General features: G+C 37.9%; 1 pseudogene; it reads right to left on the reverse strand.

Annotated features, from left to right (window-relative positions):
• The window catches only part of LOC142440267 (vacuolar protein sorting-associated protein 26A-like), a 36,046-nt pseudogene extending 22,119 nt beyond the window's left edge, over positions 1–13,927 (reverse strand).
• Positions 13,928–18,244: the final 4,317 nt, after the last annotated feature.

Below are 18,244 nucleotides of genomic sequence, written 5' to 3' on the forward strand. Positions count from 1 at the left end.
GCTTCCTTTCAGGCATACTCAAGCCTCAGGATCTTTGCACTTACTACTCTCTGTGCACCGAATGTGTTTTCTCTCATCTCATTTTTCTCGGCTCAAATTTCAGCATGAACAATATGTCTACCCCTCTCTAGTAATTTAGGGTGTATTTATCACTTTATTGTCTTTCACCCCCAGAAGAATGTATTCACCAGACTTTCTTATCTTGTTCTTCACTGTGGTTCTGTTATTAGGTTATTGTTAGATGCTGTCCATTCGGTTCTGACCTCATCCAACGTAAGTCCATCAGTATGATGTTAGCCTAAGCCCTCCTCAGACTCACGTGGCTGCAGGTGACTTGAGAAGCAGGGAGATCAAAGGGAAGTGGTGCAGAGTCCCGTGGATCCAAGGTGAGTGGGAACATGGCAGGTTGCAGGCAGCTCAGAGTTGGCTCTGGGGTTAGAGTCCCACATGGAGTCACTCCTGTAGCAGACTCAGAGTCCTATTGAGGAGGAAGGCTAAGGGCCAGAGAGAGAGAAGTTCTTACTGTCTCTCTTATTCAAAGGCCACACCTCCAAGAGGAGTCATTAGGCTGTGACCTGATTGACAGGTTGGACACCACATCTACACTTTCACAGGTTCATATTGACATGAAATCTAACTGCCACAACAATGACATTCCAGTGTCACGTCCTCTTTTGAATCTAGTTTGAATTTCTCTTGTACTATTGCAACAGTCTTTGAATGATATTTAATAAAACTTTACTTGCATGTGTTATTACTGATATTATTTGATAATTTTCACATTCTATTGTATCACTTTTCTTTGAAATAGGAACAGACATGGAACTCTTGCTGTTGTTGTTCCATTAGCTGCTGTACACATTCCTTAGCATAGATGAGCGAGCACTTCCGGCATTGCATCTTTTTGCTGAAATATTTCAATTGATATTGTGATAATTCCTGGAGGTTTTTTTGGTGTGTGTGTGTGTGTGTGTGTGTGCGCGCGCGCATGCCAATTCCTTCAGTGTAGTTTAGGTTTTTTCCTTCAATACCACCAATTCTTGAGCTTCTGCTACCTGCTGAAATGGTCGAATGCAACACCATTGTTCTTGGAACAATGACTCTGTGTATTCCTCCTAGCTCTTCTTGATATTTCTTGCATTGTTCAATATTCTGCACATTGAATTCTTAAAAATTGCAAGTCCAGTGAGCTGAACGTGAAGACTGTTTATAGCATTTACTGATGATAATTACTGATGCCTTCAGTATGGATTATACCTTCACATAAGGCAATAATCGTCATAACTGGACCCATAAACAACATCATGACAAATGGAAAAAAGATCTCAGATGTCAAGGATTTCATTTTACTTGGATCCACAATCAGGGCCCATGGAAGCAGCAGTTAAGAAATCAAATGATGCAGTGCATTGAGCAAATCTTCTGCAAAAATTTAAAAATATTAAAAATGAAGGTGTCACTTGGAAGACTAAAAGTGCCTGACCTAAGTGGTGATTATTTTCAATTGCCCCTGAAGTTGGTATTATCCTCCTTTTACAGATTTTGAAACCGTGAAAACTTTTACAGCTGTGTACAAAATGGAAATGCAACCAAACAAGTGAAGTAGGCAAACTTGTAAACTGGTAAACAAGGAAACTTGGCTTCAAGTGAATTTTCAGACCAAAAAAACCCCCAAAACCTTCCCATACATAAAAGTGTCCAGATTTGTGGTTGTTGAAGAAGGACTTCTTACAAAGGCAATCTGTAAGTAGAGAAGAGCAAAAGAATCCCCCAGAAATTGACACTCCATTCTTCATATGGAGCACAGTGAACACATTGACTTAGATAATTCAGATTACTATGTCTTTATGATGGGGCTTTAAAAGTTCCTGGAAAACTCCCAATAACTTTTATTTCATTTTCTTATGAACTCTTCTTAGTTCTCATATATTTATATAAGGAATTATATTTCTGGCAAAGTAGGTTTATGATCATCCAATTCTTTAATCACTACATTTTAATTAAGCATTCTACCCACTTGAGGACATTTAAATTGTTCAAATTCTTAGTTAAGAATTCCATGTTTCCTTTTGATATGATGCTTATAATTTAAAGAAGTGTTAACTGTTGATTTTGTTCATTTGCATCTTGTCTTCACATGTAATGTCCTGTACACTTCTGCTCATACTTGTATTAATAAACATCAAAATTCATCTTTATAATTTAAATAAACAAAAATTGATGTCATGCTTTTAATTAAAAACTGCAATGTCTCCATTTGTTTTCCTTTACAGTTACTGTCTTTAAAATATTATTTTGTGATTATTTATTGATTTATCTATTTTAGATTACCTATTGACTTTATGCCATAATGACTGAGAAATTCACTTTCCTACATGCCACAGTTTACTATCACCGCCATCCCCTCAAACTCTGCTTTTGTCTCGCACTCCCATAGACATGCATGGACACACGCAAGCATACATGCACACATGCTTGTCCCTTCCTTTAAACTTTCTATTATAGTTATATTATGATTTTTAGCTTGACGGTAATTAATTACCAACTTTAAAAACCGTTTTTATTGTGATTTATATGAAATTTTAATGAGCAAATTTGGCTTTCAATTCAATCATTTATACATATTTTGACTCATGATGTCATAGCAATTCCTATCATGTAACATCACTTTTCTCATTTCCTTTTTATGTTTCCTGGTTTTACTCATAATTCTTTTTTTAAATCATGTCTTTCCTTGTAAGCTTTATACCTGGGCAGATGCTGCTAGTGGTGATATCTGATCGTTGTTTTAATTTGACTAGTGATCTTTAGCATTTCTTCATGTTTGTTGGTCATCATCTTTGGTGAAGTGTCTGTTTATAGCTTCTACTTTTTTGTTTTCTTCTTGTTGATGTCTTGAAATTTTCTATAAATTCTAGAGAGTAGTCATTTGTCTAATATGTCATCACAATTTTTTTAAAGAGCTGGTTTGTAATGGTTAGGTTTTGTGTCAACTTTGCTGCCTCTATGGGAAGGTATTGGTGGAGCCCAAACTCTCAGTTAAGTCACAGTTTGATTATATCTCTTGGGGCTGTGGCCTACTTATAAGAAATGCTGAGGAGAATTTCCCTTTTTATTTGCCCCTCTCATTCTTCCTGTTTGCTTAGATATTGTGTCTGGCTTCTGGGCCCGGCAGCCATCCTGTGACTTGCTGACCTGGGACCTGTCAGTGTCCTGTCATGTTCCCTGCCTCAGATACAATTGACTCTGTTTCCATCAACCTCTGATCTTTCTACCTCCTACTTCCTTTTCCTGATTCATCAGTTGGCAACTACCTAAGTTTGAAAGGGTCTCCAGCTAGCATTGGACCCACAGAATGGAGTTTGATTGGTCTTGTCCCCTTTGGCTGTGTGGGCCACTTTTCTATAAATTCATTTCTTGATATAAATTTCCTTCTTTTGTATAAATGAATGCCACTTCTTTTATTTCTCTAGAAATAAAAATCTTAAGTTCTCTTTGTTGAAGGTTTTGAAGGCATGCAAGCATTTAAATTTTAAGAGGTCTCAATGATCTAGTTTCTCCATTTGTCTGTCAATTTGTCATGTTGCGGTGGTTTCCTTGTTGCCGTGATGCTAGAAACTCTGCCTCTGATATTTCAAAGACTAGCACTGTCGCCCAGTGTGAACAGGTTCCATTGAGGTATCTATGCCATGAACAAGGCAACAAGAAGAAATAGGCAGTCTACTTCTGAAGAATTAGTCACGGACAACCTTGTGAATGACCGTGAAACCTGTGTGATCCCATGCTGGAAGATGAGTCCGTCAGGTCCAAAGGCACTAAAGGAGGAGAAAGACCTCCTCAAAGTAGAGTCCATCTTAATGATGTTGATGGAACAAAGCTGTCAGGGCCTTCATTTACTGAACCTGGCTGAAAATGAGAAGAAATAGCTGCAACCATTCATTATAATATGAAATATGTGAAGTATGAATCTAGGAGAATAAAAAATCATCAAAAATTAAATGAAACACACAAAGATAGAAACATTATACATTTCTGAGCTGTAGTGGATTTTGACTGTTTGGAATTGAATAGTCATCATTTACTATGTTAGAAATGACAAATTCAAGAGGAATGGCATCTCATCCATTATCAAAAGGAGCATTTCAAGATTTATTTTGAAGTGCAATATACCTGGGATAGGTAAACTCTCTATATCTACAAGGAACACAAGTTAGCACAAGGAAGACAAGTTAGCACAAGCATTATTGAAATTTACACAGTGACCTATAAAGAATGTGATGAAAAGATTAAAGAATTCTACCAACTTCTTCAGTGTGAAATTAATCAAATATGCAATCAATGTGCATATTTTTGATATGTTAATCACTGGTGGTTGGAACACTGGTTACAATGAAAAGGGTAAACAGTTGGAAATATGCCCTCAGTGACAGAAATGAAGCTGGAGTTTGCACGATAGAATTTCACAAGACCAAACTCCTTTATTGTGAAGACTTTTTTCCAGCTACACAAATGGTGACTAGACATGTAGTTCTCACCAGAAGAAATGCACAGGGATCAAATTGACTACATCAGTGGGAAGAAATTCAATTCATCAGCCAAACAAGGTCAGGGCTGACAATGGAGCAGGTTTATACACAGGTTCAGATTGAAGTAAAGAAAATGAAAGCAAGTTCATGAGTACCCAAATACAACCTCGAGTATAACCCATGAATTTCATGTCAGTTGTGGGAGGATATTACAAAATAAAATGTTATTAAAAAGACAGGAACGACCTATTGGATGCCAGAAGACATTGATGAAATTTGTGCTTCCATTAGCTAACGCAAATGGAAGAAATAATTAAGTAAAAGAGTTAAGCAGAAGTTTAATTCAAAAGACAATTTAAGAAGACAAATAAATCATTATAATCAAACGTACAAAGACCTAGAGTTGGAAATCTGAAAGGAAAGAACGTGCCTAGCATATTATAAGCTGAAAGATCTGGAGGCAAGATAATATAGGCAAAATATGAAATGATGTAGTTAAAATCAAAAGGATATGGAAGGAATACACACTGTCACTGTACCAGAAATAAGTAGTTCACGATTCTTAAAAGATCTCTATAAAATATTAAAGGGCAAAGATATCACCTTGGGGACTAAGGTGTACCTGTCCCAAGCCATTGTATCCTTAAGTGCCTTATATTCTTATGAAAGTTAGACAGTGAGTAAGTAAGACTGGAAAAGAATTTGAATTCTAGGATTAGTGAAGAATACTGAAAGTGCCTTAGACTTCCAGAAGAACAAATAAATCTGTGTTGGTGGAAGTATAGCCCGAATGGTCTTGAAAGAAACATGATGACACTTTGTCTCATGTACCTTGGACATCATAGCAGGAGAGACTAGTCCCTGAATATCATACTTTGTAAAGTGGAGGGTTAGTGAAAAAGAGGAGTACCCTCAATGATTTGTATTGAGCTCATTGCTTCAACAATTAATTGCCTCAAACATGACAATAATTGTAAGGATGGTGCAAGAAATGATTTGATATCACCTCACAATCACAAGTCATCTAGTTTGCCTTCTGCTGTTTGTGAATTTTATTTATTTATTTTATTAATCATTTTATTGGGAGGCTCTTACAGATGCTATAACAATCCATAATTCAATTGTATTAAGCACAGTTGTACACATGTTGCCAGTATCATTTCCAAAACGTTTTCTTTCTACTTGAGCCCTTGGTATCAGCTCCTCTTTTTACCCCTTCCTCTGCCACTCTCCCATTTTGTGAATCCCTGATCAATTATCTATTATTATTGTTATTTTGTGTCTTACACCATCCGTTGTTTGTGATTTTTTAAATACACAGGATCCCTGGTGGCATAGTGGGTTACTAGTGGGATGCTAATCACAAGGTCAGTAATCTGAAAGTACCACCACACCACGCTGTGGGAGAAAAATGGGGCTTTCTACTCTTGTAAAAAGTTACAGTCTTGGAAACCCTCTGGAGTAGGTCTACGTTGTCTAATACATTTGCTAAGAGTTGGAATAGACTCCATTGAAAGGAGGTATTTTGTTTTTATCCCCGAAGTTTACCCCCCAGAAGCCCATGTGGTCTTCTTGGGTAGGTATTGGACTGCTTGCCACAAAATCAGTTGTTAAAACCCACCAGCTGCTCCACAGGGGTGGAGGGAATGAGGCTGTCTGATGTCATATAATGATTTACAGACTCGGAAACTCTATACAGAGTTTCTATGTATTGCAGCCTCAGTGACGGTAATATATAGTGATTCATAGAGTCACTGCGAGTCAGACTTAACTTGATGGCAATGGGTTTGTTTCCTGTGTTAAGTTTGCCCTTAAGGAGCCCTGGACGTGCAATGGATGAAGACCCAGGCAGCTACCTGAAAGGTTGGCAGCTTCCAACTATGAAGAAAGCTGAAGCAGTCCCTTTAAGAAAGATGTAAACCCCTGTAAGCGATGGGGAAGAGTTCTCCGCTGTCCGATAGGGTCACTATGAATCTTAATCCACTTGATATTATCAAGTTTCCTTTTTGGAAGTTTCCCTTTAATTTTCTTTGGGAATGTAGTTTTTACATTTAGGTCTTTGATCTATATGGCGTAAGTATTTGTATATGATGGGAGTTATTGGTCCTGGGCATTTTTTAATGAATAGATGTTCAGTTTTGTCAGGACCATTTGTTGAAGAAACTAACTCTTAAATTTTTTTGATTTTGCACTTTGTCAAAGACTAGTTCTCTGTATGTGGATGGATTTACTTTTGGGTTCTCAATTCTGCTCTCTTGATCTGTGTGTCTGTCATTGTACCAATGCCGAGCTGTTTTGGTTGTCCTGGTTGTAGAGTAGGCTTAACTGGAGTTGGGTAGTAGGTTTGTTTAATCCATTCACATTTAGTGTAATTGTAGATAGGCATGAATTTGCTTCTGTCATTTTGTTCTGTATGTGTGTGTATTTGATGATTTTTTTTGTACCACATTTTCCCCCTGTGGTGAGTTCAATTTATTTACAGATTTTCTTATTATTTCCTTCATTCTTGGTGTTTTAGTGTTTATTGAGGCTTTGTAAGTTTAACCTTTCTTAATTTGGTGAGAAGTTGTTTTTGTTTTTTTAGGATATTCTGTAATGTATTATCATCTGTGTGAGTTTAGAGCAGGTCATCCTATCATCAAATAATCTTGCCTTTCTGTTTTTAAAGTTCTATAACTCTATCATTTATTCCTTTTTACCCCTTGTAGCTGTCATTATTTTCAAATTGATGTCTCTTTCTATTTTCAGTGTTTCAGGTTTGTGGTATTTGTGATGCTTCTATATCTGAGTTGATTTCCAGGTGATTTGTCTTGTGTCTTAAACTCTTAATTTTTATCTGCTGCCATTGATTGTCTGTCTGAAGGATTCCCTTTAGTATTTCTTGTGAAGTTTGTCAAAATTTTACAAATTCCCTTAGCTTCTGTTTATCTTGGAATGTCCTAATTTTGTCACCATATTTGAGGAACAATTTTGTTATATACATATATACAAGCATCCCCACTCCCCCAGCCTTTATATACACCATCCCATTGTTTTCTTGCTTCGGCCAAAATTTCAAGGCTTGGTTAATTTAAATTAGTTGATTTATATTCTTCTTGGTGGGTAATTTCTCATTTTACCTAATTGCTTTTAGGATTCTTTATTTGTCTTGGGTTTGGAAAATTTAGTTATGATCACTTGGGGATTTTTTTAGGGTCTATCTTATTTGGGATTTATAAAATGCTTGAATGCATTACTTCTTTTCTTTTGTGATATTATAGAAGTTTGTTTCCAAGAAATACTCAATAATCTTTCCTGGTTTTATTTTATTTCGTGTGTGTGTGTGTGTGTGTTCTTGTTCTGGAATTTTGTTCACATAGAAATAATTTCTCTTAAATGTGTCTTATATAATTCATAAATTTTACTTCTCCTTTTTTGTTCTTTTTCTTAGTATTTCTTTCGTAGATTAATATGAACGCATGTCTCTGGTTTTGTGAATTCTGTCTTCCACTGATTAAATTCCATACTCTCTTGCCCTTCCAATGAATTATCGATGTCTTAAATTTTAGTATTAAGACAGATTTCTAATTGTAGTTTTTGTATGATTTCTAATATTTTTCTTAATTTTGTTCATTTGTTCTTAAATTATTTTCCTGAATTCTCCTTGAGTTTCATTTTTCCTCTGGTTTCCTTGATCTTCTTCTTAAGTGTTGAAAGGACATATAATAATAAACTGAATTTCTTATCAGACAGTTTCACTAGAATTTATTTCTCTAGAAAAATTTCTGGCCCTGTATTTTGTTCATTTGTTTGGGCCATCTTTTCGTGTGTGTGTGTGTGTGTGTGTTAGAGAAAGAGAGAAATTTGAATTTGCCTGTTGTCTCTGAGCCATTGTAGTCTGTGCTAGGCCAGTTGACTAGAAAAAAATAAATCCAGTGAGACTCATATACATTTAAGAAAGAGCTTTATATCAAGAGAGTAGTAACAGATCAGAAAAACATCCCAATCCAGTACAATACAAGTCCATGAATCTGGAACTAATCCATACGTCCCTCTTCAAACTCACACAACCACATGCAATGATGCAGAATGTAGGAATATCACAAGCTGGTCGGTGAAAAGTCTTGTGGATCCAATGGTGGTGGATGCATCTCTAGAGTTCGGAAAGTCTCAGCAAGGTTCTGGAAGCTATTCAAGTGACTTGACAGCAGGAAGGTGAAGGCAGAGATAAAGGGTGGGGGGTGTTTCCAGAGCCCTTCTTATGAGGAGGTCATGCCCACAAGGAGGCACCATCAGGTCAAGACCTTAGTGGAAGACTAGACTCCACTCCTACACTTCAAGTTAACATGAAATTATGTAACTACCAAATAGACTTATTGCATTGATTTGTTGTTTGTATGTTGGCTTCCTTTACCCAGATTTTTTTTGTTTGTTTTGGTTTGTTTTACTATATCCTAGCAATGGGTGGGCTTGCTACTTTGATCACTAGTTCGGTAACACTGAGGCACTCAACCTCTGTCTCTGAGTGAATTTGTAGCTGGTGGGGAGATAAGCATGAATCTCTGATACTAGTCATGCAGAGCAATTAAGTGGGGGAGTGAATGGGTATAGGTTGTCAACTATTATTGATCCAGTGGTGCTAGGGTGAGTGATGTCCCTCTTCTAGTGGTTGGAGTGGGAAGTGTGTCATGGTTATGGCTGTATAGTGTTGCTGGCTCTCAATAACTTGGAAAAAAATAAAAAAATAAAGAGAGAAAACAAACAAGAAAAAGTAATAAGTAGTTGGGGAGGGGAAAGAGGAGACTCCTAAGAAATAAGAAAACACACCCAAAAAAGTAGGAAAAGAGAAAACAAACAAACAAAACCAAAAACCGCACAGTACTGGTGCAAGGGCTAGCAACCAGACATATATCAGGACAGCAGGTCGCACTGAATTCATGGAGATGTATATCACTGACCACAGAATGTCAGGGGTGGGCTCCAATGACGGCAGAGGTGACAAGGCAGAGCACCCACTCCAAAGGTATTAAAAAATGAGGGAGGGGAATAAAAAGGAAACCTAAACCATTTAAAATGAGGGAGGGGAAGAGAGAAGGGCTAAGAAGAAAGGCAAAAGGAAACAAGGGAAAAATCACATAGAAGGTGTACCGTACTGAGACAAATGCTAGCCATGGAATACAACTGCAGTAGCAGTGTAGACTTCAGTCTAACCTCGGAGGTGATGGGGGTATGTATGGAGGATAGGGAGGGCAGAAGATAGAAGTAAGATGAAAGAAAGATCAAATATCAGCACAAACATTGTAGTGGGGAGGAGAGCTGTCCAGCTTTAAGGAGGGTAGGGTTGGGAGGCTGCACTTCTGGTTTTCAGTGAGGCAAATTAGCCACAGTCACTCCATTTTGACTGCTCACCTACTCACCTTCCTCTTCCTCCTGGGAAAGCTCCGCTGGCGTAGTTCCTAGAAGGTACCCTGCCCACTCAGGATCAGGATGCCATTCAGTAAAAATGAAAATTAATTATTCTATTTATGGTAAAATTAATTATGCTATTCTTGCTTTTATAACTCTTGCTTTGGATGTAAAACCAATCATGTTACTCTTATTTCTGTAACGCTTGCTGGCTTCACAGGAAAGTCCCTATGTGATTCTTTTCCTTTAAAAACTTGCTTGTAACTGCTTTCAGGACCGCAGTTTAGGAAAACACTTTGGCTTCCTGTAGTCAGCCATCCTAAGCAGACTCTTGAAGTTTGCACGTTATAGGGTCATCGTTTCTTTGAAGCCACAGTAGTTAGTGCCATTTAACCAGGAGGTCACACCACTTTGCTCACTTAGCAGAGGGGCTTTCTGTTTCCTTCTGCAATTGGAAAATGGCTTGTAATAATTCAAAATGGCCACAGTGTTCCAGTTGGCAGTATACTGCTTATGATGCCTCCTTATTTGCTGTTTTCATTCAGTTTCTTCATTTTATCTGTATTTGATCTACTTGTTTATCTTACTTTTGACTCTCTGTGTTCGGGATTGTCATCTGTACTCATTTCACCTGGTTTCTTGAGTCTTTGTTGAAGAGGCTCTGGATAAACTACTGTGTAGTCTGTCATCTTGGCTCTACCTCCATTCTGTCTAACATTAAAGTCAGCTTCAATCTTCCCATACTACATTTCCAACACTAAAGTAGCTCACAGTTATAAACCACACATGTAAAAGTTTTCTGAAAACATTAGTTCAAGTCAGTCAAGCAAATTATATTGAAATTTAAAGTGAAAATAAACTAAACTCTTATATTTCAATGAGTTTTACTGCTACTGTAATGCAGATAGCACAATTAGGTGACTTTAAAGAACTGAAATTAAGTTTTTCAGCATTCTGGAAGCTAAAATCCACTGTGTGGATTCTTTCTTGTTGATAGCCCCAGGCATTCTTTTGTTCATTGTCAGTTTTTATGGCATCTATTGGCTCAACTTCACATGGCATGGGCCTTTCCATTGTGTATATACCTTTATGTCTAATCTATTCCTTTCATAACTCAGATCAGACTTAGAACCTATCTTACTCATGTATAAATTCATCAGCATAACAGAAGGATTATGCCCATAGCTACAGGAACTGGATTCCTTTGGGTATTTGGGGGTGGGCGGGGATACAAGTTAACACTGTCCCTCTACCCTGTTCTATGATTTTTCCTTATCTTATTCAATCAAAGAACTTTCACCTTCAAGGTCCGACAACCAATTGCTTTCTTGGGGAGTTGATTTCCCTCACTCTCCATCCCACATCTCCTGCTGATAGGATTAATTGCTCTCTCCTTTAAGTTCCCATATTACTCTATGACAGCATTTAACTAGATTGCCATGGATATAGTGTGTCTACAGCCTGCCCTTCCTGCTAGACTGAAGCTTCCTTAAGGTCAAGAGCTGGATCTTATTCGTGTTTTTATGGTAACAGTGCTTGTCATATTATAGATGTTAACGAAATATTTGTGGAGCCTGTGATTGAATTCTGTCTTCTCAAAATGATTAAAAGAAACATTGTTTTATGGTATCTGTGCAGGCAATAAAATGTGATGTATGACTAGCACCACCTCTCCCCGCAAAAGACAACTGATAGCAAATGGTCATTCTGTCAGGTTTTGGAGAAGTCTCCTATGAAAATCTTTGTGATTATCCATATACCCTATGTTGATATCTTCAATTTAACACTGCATTATTTTTCATCTTCTAACTTTTATGAGAAATATTTTTTAGCGCGTTTGCCTCTCAGGAACACACTGTTTCAGCATATAAATAATTGAACATAACAAAGTTGGATGATAAATTATGGATTACTGATGCTGAGTTATTTTGGAACTGTTAGTATGTGTATTATAGGAAATCACTGGAGTATAAAATGTGTATTTTAAATCATCTCTGGTTATATCCTCTTTTTTAAAAGAGAGAAGTAAAAGCACCAAATATCAAGGAAGATTTTCTTCTGCTCCCAACTCTCTAGCTAATTTTTTCTGAGTCAGGTTACATAAAATGTGGGTGCATGTGCATTTAGTTTTTGGTACTCTGGAGTACCCATGAAGAGGAACTAGAGGAGTAACTGAAAATCCTCGGGTACCTGGGGAGAGGTAGAGCTCATTAAGCAGTACAGAACAAGAGAGAGCTAGGAAGCCATAGATCTCTGCATTATATGATGGAGAATTTATCCTTTTTGTAGGTTACCAAAAAAGGAGCAGTGGTCTCTTTGGTATGAGGAAAGTCATTTCTAGGAGGCAAAGCCTAAGGAGGTCTGGGAAAGTTTATGGCCTATCATATTAGTCCCTTTGCAATAACAAAGTTTTCCAAATTAGATTCCCTAAGGGAGTGTATAACGATATTTACTCATATCATTAGGGAGAAAGAATAACTAAATGTGTTTTTCAGCTCCAATCTTTGTGCGTAAAACCAAACTGGAAAGAGACAGATCTGTGTCTAGGTGAGAAGGGAAGACAGCTCAGGGACGTGTAACATGGGCAAATTCCCATCAGTATGTCTGTATGATAACACATTTCACTGCATAATTGCTTTTATTTAGAACTAAGGGGGTCAGAATTCACCACTTGTATGCCAGCTTATTGTACTGTGGTGGCTTGTGATGCTTGAAGCTACATCATTCATATTTCAAATAATAGTAGGGTCACCAAAGGTGAACAAGTTATAGCAGAACTTCTAGTCTAAGTTCAGACTACTTTGGAGGAATTAGTAACAGAAAATCTTGTAGATAGCAGTGGAACATTGCCAGGTACTGAAAATCACACGAATAGCAGCCGATTACTGTCATAGATAGTGCCAGCAATGACTGTCTCAGGTCAGAACACCCTCAATACATGACTAAGAACTACCTTCTTATAGTAGAGTTGATCAGAATGATGGAGGCGAGCCTTTAGGACCTTTATTTGCTGAAGGGACACGATTCAAAATGAGACAAAAGAACTGAAAATAATAAGAAGAACTTTGAATGTACAAAGTATGAATCTAGGAAAAGTGGAAGTCATCAAAAATTAAATAGAACATATAAAATTTTATACCCAAGACATTAGTGAGCTGAAGTAGACTGTAAAATTTTATACCCAAGATGTTAGTGAGCTGAAGTAGACTGGTATTGCTTATTTGAATCAGAAAATCATATAGTTTACTATGCTGAGAACAACAGATTCAAGAGAAGTGGTGTGACATTCAATGTCAAAAAAGACATTTCAGAGGAGAGGTGGCAAGATAGCAACGGAGTAACACACACCGGAGGGACTCCACAGAAATCAATGCAGGAGAGACACTGAGAGGGATACTTCATTCTTTCAGATCACAAGAGTAGCATCATAAAGAGAAGTAGACACAGGTTCACTAGATTTTAAAGAGCGGTAGGCTTTGGGATTATCACTGCAGTGACTGGATCAATGCTTGCTTTAGTTCACTACAGTCACGGCTGGCACAGCCTTGGCCTGTTGGGGGCTTAGTTTTAATCCCACCACAGTTACAGCTGGATCAGTGCTTCTTCTTCTTCTTTTCTCTCTCTTAACCCCACCACTACTGTGGCTGGTACTGGGCCAGCTCTGGCCCAGCTTTGTTTTAATGCCGCCACAGCTGGCTTCAAGGGTGCTCTCTGCTGCTGTGGGCACCCCCACCCACCCTCTGGGCTTCTCTCTGCTGCCAAGGGCACCCTTCCCTCCTTTTGCACCATTCCATGCCACCGAGGGCACCTCTGCACACCTTCTGGGGTGCAACCTGCCACTGTGGGGATCCTTGCCCACACTCCATGGTGCTCCACTCTACTGAGGGCAATCCTGCCCACCCTCTGAGGTGCTCCACACCGCCGTAGGCTACACTGCTGTGACTTCCCATGCAGTTGACCTGGGAAGTACTACCTTCGTAGTCATCCAACCTGCTTCTCCTAAGAGGGCCATCCATCTTGCCCTCCAAATAACAAAATCCTGGTTGACTAGGGAAAGATTGAAATCCCAGTGGGATAAAGCAGTAGCCAGATCCCCCAGCACAGTTGGCTTTAGGCAGTTTGCAGAAGCATTCCTATGGGCCTCCCAAAGAGAGAGTCCAGTGCCCTTTGACTCTCTGAAAAATGGCACCAAGCTCCTCCAAAAAGACATGCAGACACAACCAGCCAGAACAAACTCAATGAAAAGTAGGAGAAACAAAATACAATGTTGGAGTAAGTCCTGAACTTAATAGTGTGCACAGAGGAATCAGGTATTGTTCTACTACAGAAATAAATCTTCAGAATGCTGCTTGGAGTCATACAACATATGAGGGGAAATAATACAGAAAAAGGATGAAATGACAGAGTAGCTAAAGACGACGCACCAAAGGGACAAGGTAACAATGCAAATAACAAGTTAATAAATTTCACCAACAGACTAAAAGAAGTGGCGAACCACACCAGTGACCTAGGGATAGCCAGGCAGACTCCAACAAGTGGCAAAACAGTCAAACAAGATAATCAAAGAAGCTGAAGAAAATCTGAGAACAATGTCTAATGCTATGACATGTTTGAATAATGGGTTTGCCAGAACGAGATATTTCAAAAAAGTAAACTTCAAAAATGGCGAGGGAATTCATGGAAGAAACTTTCCACAGCTTAATGAATGAGAATAGATCGCTGGCAACCATTCAGGAAGCATAGAGGACACCAGCTAGACTGAATCCCAGGAAGAATTCACCAAGGCACATAATAGTTAAATTATCCAAATTTGAGGAAAAGGAGAACATCATAAGAGCAGTGAGGGGAAAAGGTAGTCACTTATAAAGATACTCAGGGTAAGACATAAAAATAATTATCACGGGTTTGTGAGGAAGTCGGGGGGGAGAAAATGAGTTGATACCAAGGGCTCAAGTAGAAAGAAAATATGTTGAGAATGATGATGTGTGCTTGACACAAATGTGCTAGATACAATGTATGTATGTATGGATTGTGATAAGAATTGTACGAGTCTGCAATAAAATGATTTATAAAAAGGTACTCAGATAAGATTATGCTCCGATCTATCAGCAGACACCATGAAGAAGAGGAGAGAGTGGAGTAACATATTCCAAAAGTTGAAAGAGAACAATGTTAACCTTAGAATCCTCTACCCTGCCAAACTGTGTATCAGGATAGACAGAGAAGTAAGAATCTTCCTGAACAAGGAAAAATCCAAAGAATATATTGAAAGAAACCTAGCTCTACAAAAAATTTTTATCGACCCATTGTGGTCAGTAGAACAACATTCACGGAGCACAAATAGGAGACCACCACATAGAGCAACTCCACCAGAGGTCAACATATAAAAAATGATTTCCAAGATAACATTAGCTCAATGTTGAAATGATGGCAACCACAACTCTCCCCCCTGACACACACAACAGTCTGACAAGAAGGGAAGTAGGTGAACACCCAACACAAAAGGTATGAGATGATTTCACAGAGTTCACAGATGGAGGCAATAACCTGAATGTCAGTGGTCTGAGCTCACCCATTAAAATACAGAGACTACTAGACTTGCTTAGAAAATATAACCCATCAACTTGTTGTTTACAAGTTCACAGACAAAAATAGCCTAAGAATGAAAGGCTGGAGAAAAATATATCAAGCAAAATAAAGCAGGGGTGATAATCCAAATCTCTGACAAAATTGATCCCAAGGGGCAAGCCATAAGAAGAGATAAGGAGGGATACTATATGATGCTCAAGGAATCAGTAGACCAAGAACCCATGAGCATAATAAATACACATATGCCCAATGAGAGACCGCCAGATTTGTCAAACTCTTCAAAACCTGAAAAAAGAAATCACAGTCTCAACAACCATAGTAGGTGACTTTAATACTCTGTTTTCTGAGAAAGATAAACACAGGGAAAGAAACATAACAAGGAGGCAATAGAACTAAACTCTACAATTGGGCAACTTGACCTTATAGATATTTTTAGAGTTCTCCACACAAAGGCAAAATTTCAATGATTTCAAGTGCACAACGCACATACTAAAACATACACCACATGCTAGAACACAAGCCAAGCCTGAGTAAATTGAAGTACATAGAGATCAGTCAGATTTCCCTCTTGGACCAGTACATCATAAGACTGAAAATCAACAAAACTATGGTTAAGAAAGCTAGGGGAAATAACTGGAGGATGAATAACTCCTTATTGCAAAGTGAGTGGGTATTGGACCAGATCAGAGGTGAAATTAGGAAGTTTTTTTAAAACCAATGAGAATGATAATCTAATGCACCAAAATCTTTGAGACACAGCAAAAACAGTTATCAGAGGAAGTTTGATAGAGTTAAATGCACACATGAAAACAGAAGAGAGACTTATGATTGATATGCTGTCACACAACCTCCAGCAATTATAGCAGAGTCAACAGAATAATCCTATTAATAGCAGAAGGAAAGAAAGAATAAAAATCATGGCAGAGATAAATGAGTGGGAAAACAAGAACACAATGCAAGAAAGCCATGCAGCCAACACTGATTATTTGAAAGGATTAACAGAATTGATAGATTGCTGGCAAACCTAAGCAAAGAAAGGAACAAACATCAACAGCCAATATGAGAGATGAAACGGGAAATTACAATGGATTCTATTCAAATTAAAAGGTTAATTTCATATTACTATAAAGGTCTGTACTCCAATGAGTTCAACAACTTGGAAGATATGGGCAAATACTTGGAAAAACAATCCCTTTTTAGATTATCCCAGATGGACATCAAGAACCACAACAAAGCCATAGCAATAGAAGAAATAGATAAGGATATTAAGCAACTACCAACAAAAAAATCTCCTGGGCCAGATGACTTCACAGAAGAATCCTACCAAATATTCAAGGAAAGACACCAATCCTACACAAACCCTTCAAAAGTGTAGAAAAAGATGGCAAACTCCTGAACTCTTTCTATTAAACTAGTATAACACTGATACCTAAAGTGGGCAAAAATCCCACAAGAATTGAGAATTACAGACTAATATCTCTAATGACCATCGATGCAAAATTCTGTAACAAAATTTTGGCCAATAGAATACAAAAGTATATAAAATGAATAACTCATTATGACCAAGTGGGATTTATTCTAGAGATGCAGGGATGGTTCAACACTCAGAAGTCCATTAACATTATTAACAATATTGACAAGAAAAAGGATAAGAACCACATGATAATATTGGGGGGGGGCATTCAACATCATATAACTCCCATTTCTGTTTAAGACACTCAAAAAGATAGGAATGGAAGGAAAATTACTCAATATAATACAAGCAATATATGAAAAATCAGCAGCCAACTTAGTAGTCAATGGAGAAAGATGAAAACAATGACAATGAAAAAGGGGACAGCATTGTACTGGAAGTCCTATCTAACAACATAAGACAAAGGAAAAATCTTCAAGGTATATGTCTGGAGAAAGAAGAGGTAAAAGTATTATATTGGCAGTGATATGATTTTATAAATTTGAACCCCCAAGAGCTCCACAAGAGGAGTGCTGGAAGTGATAGAGGAATATGGCAGAATGTCAGGCTACAAGATCAACAAACAGAAGTCTTTCGGATTGCTCTATACATCAGATGAAATCACAGAGGAGATAAGAAAGGTAGTATCCTTCAAAATGGCCAAGCACAAATCAAAATATCCAGGGATACACCTAACCAATATATAAATATGAGAAAAACTACAGAATACTATTATAAGAAACCAAAAATTAGCTTCACAAATGGGAGACTATCCCATGCTTGTGGGTTGGAAGACTCAATATAGAAAAGATGTCAGTTCTATCCAAGGCACTATATAAGTTTAACACTGTGCAGATATAAATAGCAATACCTTTCTTCAAGGAATTGGAAAAACTATCAACTTCATATGGAAAAGGAAGATACCTAGAATTAGCAGAGAACTCCTCAAGAAGGACAAAGTTGAAGGGCTTGTTTTACCTTACCTTAACACCTATTATACCACCACAGTGTGGTACTCGTATAACAACAGTGTGGTACTCGCATAACACCAGATATTGAGACCAAAGGAAATCAACAGAAAATCCCTAAATAAAAACATCAGCATATACTCAGCTGATCTCCTAAATCATCAAATGGCATGTGGACGCCCTTTTCAATAGGTGGGGCTAGAAAAAAATGGATTTCTAACTGCAGAAAAATGAAGAGAGACCCTCACCTCACTCCATGCACAAGAATAAAGTCAAGTGTGTTAGACAGGGTTCTCTAGAGAAACAAAACCAGAATGCTGAAA

This window comes from Tenrec ecaudatus, chromosome 1, assembly GCF_050624435.1.
Source record: "Tenrec ecaudatus isolate mTenEca1 chromosome 1, mTenEca1.hap1, whole genome shotgun sequence".
NCBI classification, from domain to species: domain Eukaryota; kingdom Metazoa; phylum Chordata; class Mammalia; order Afrosoricida; family Tenrecidae; genus Tenrec; species Tenrec ecaudatus.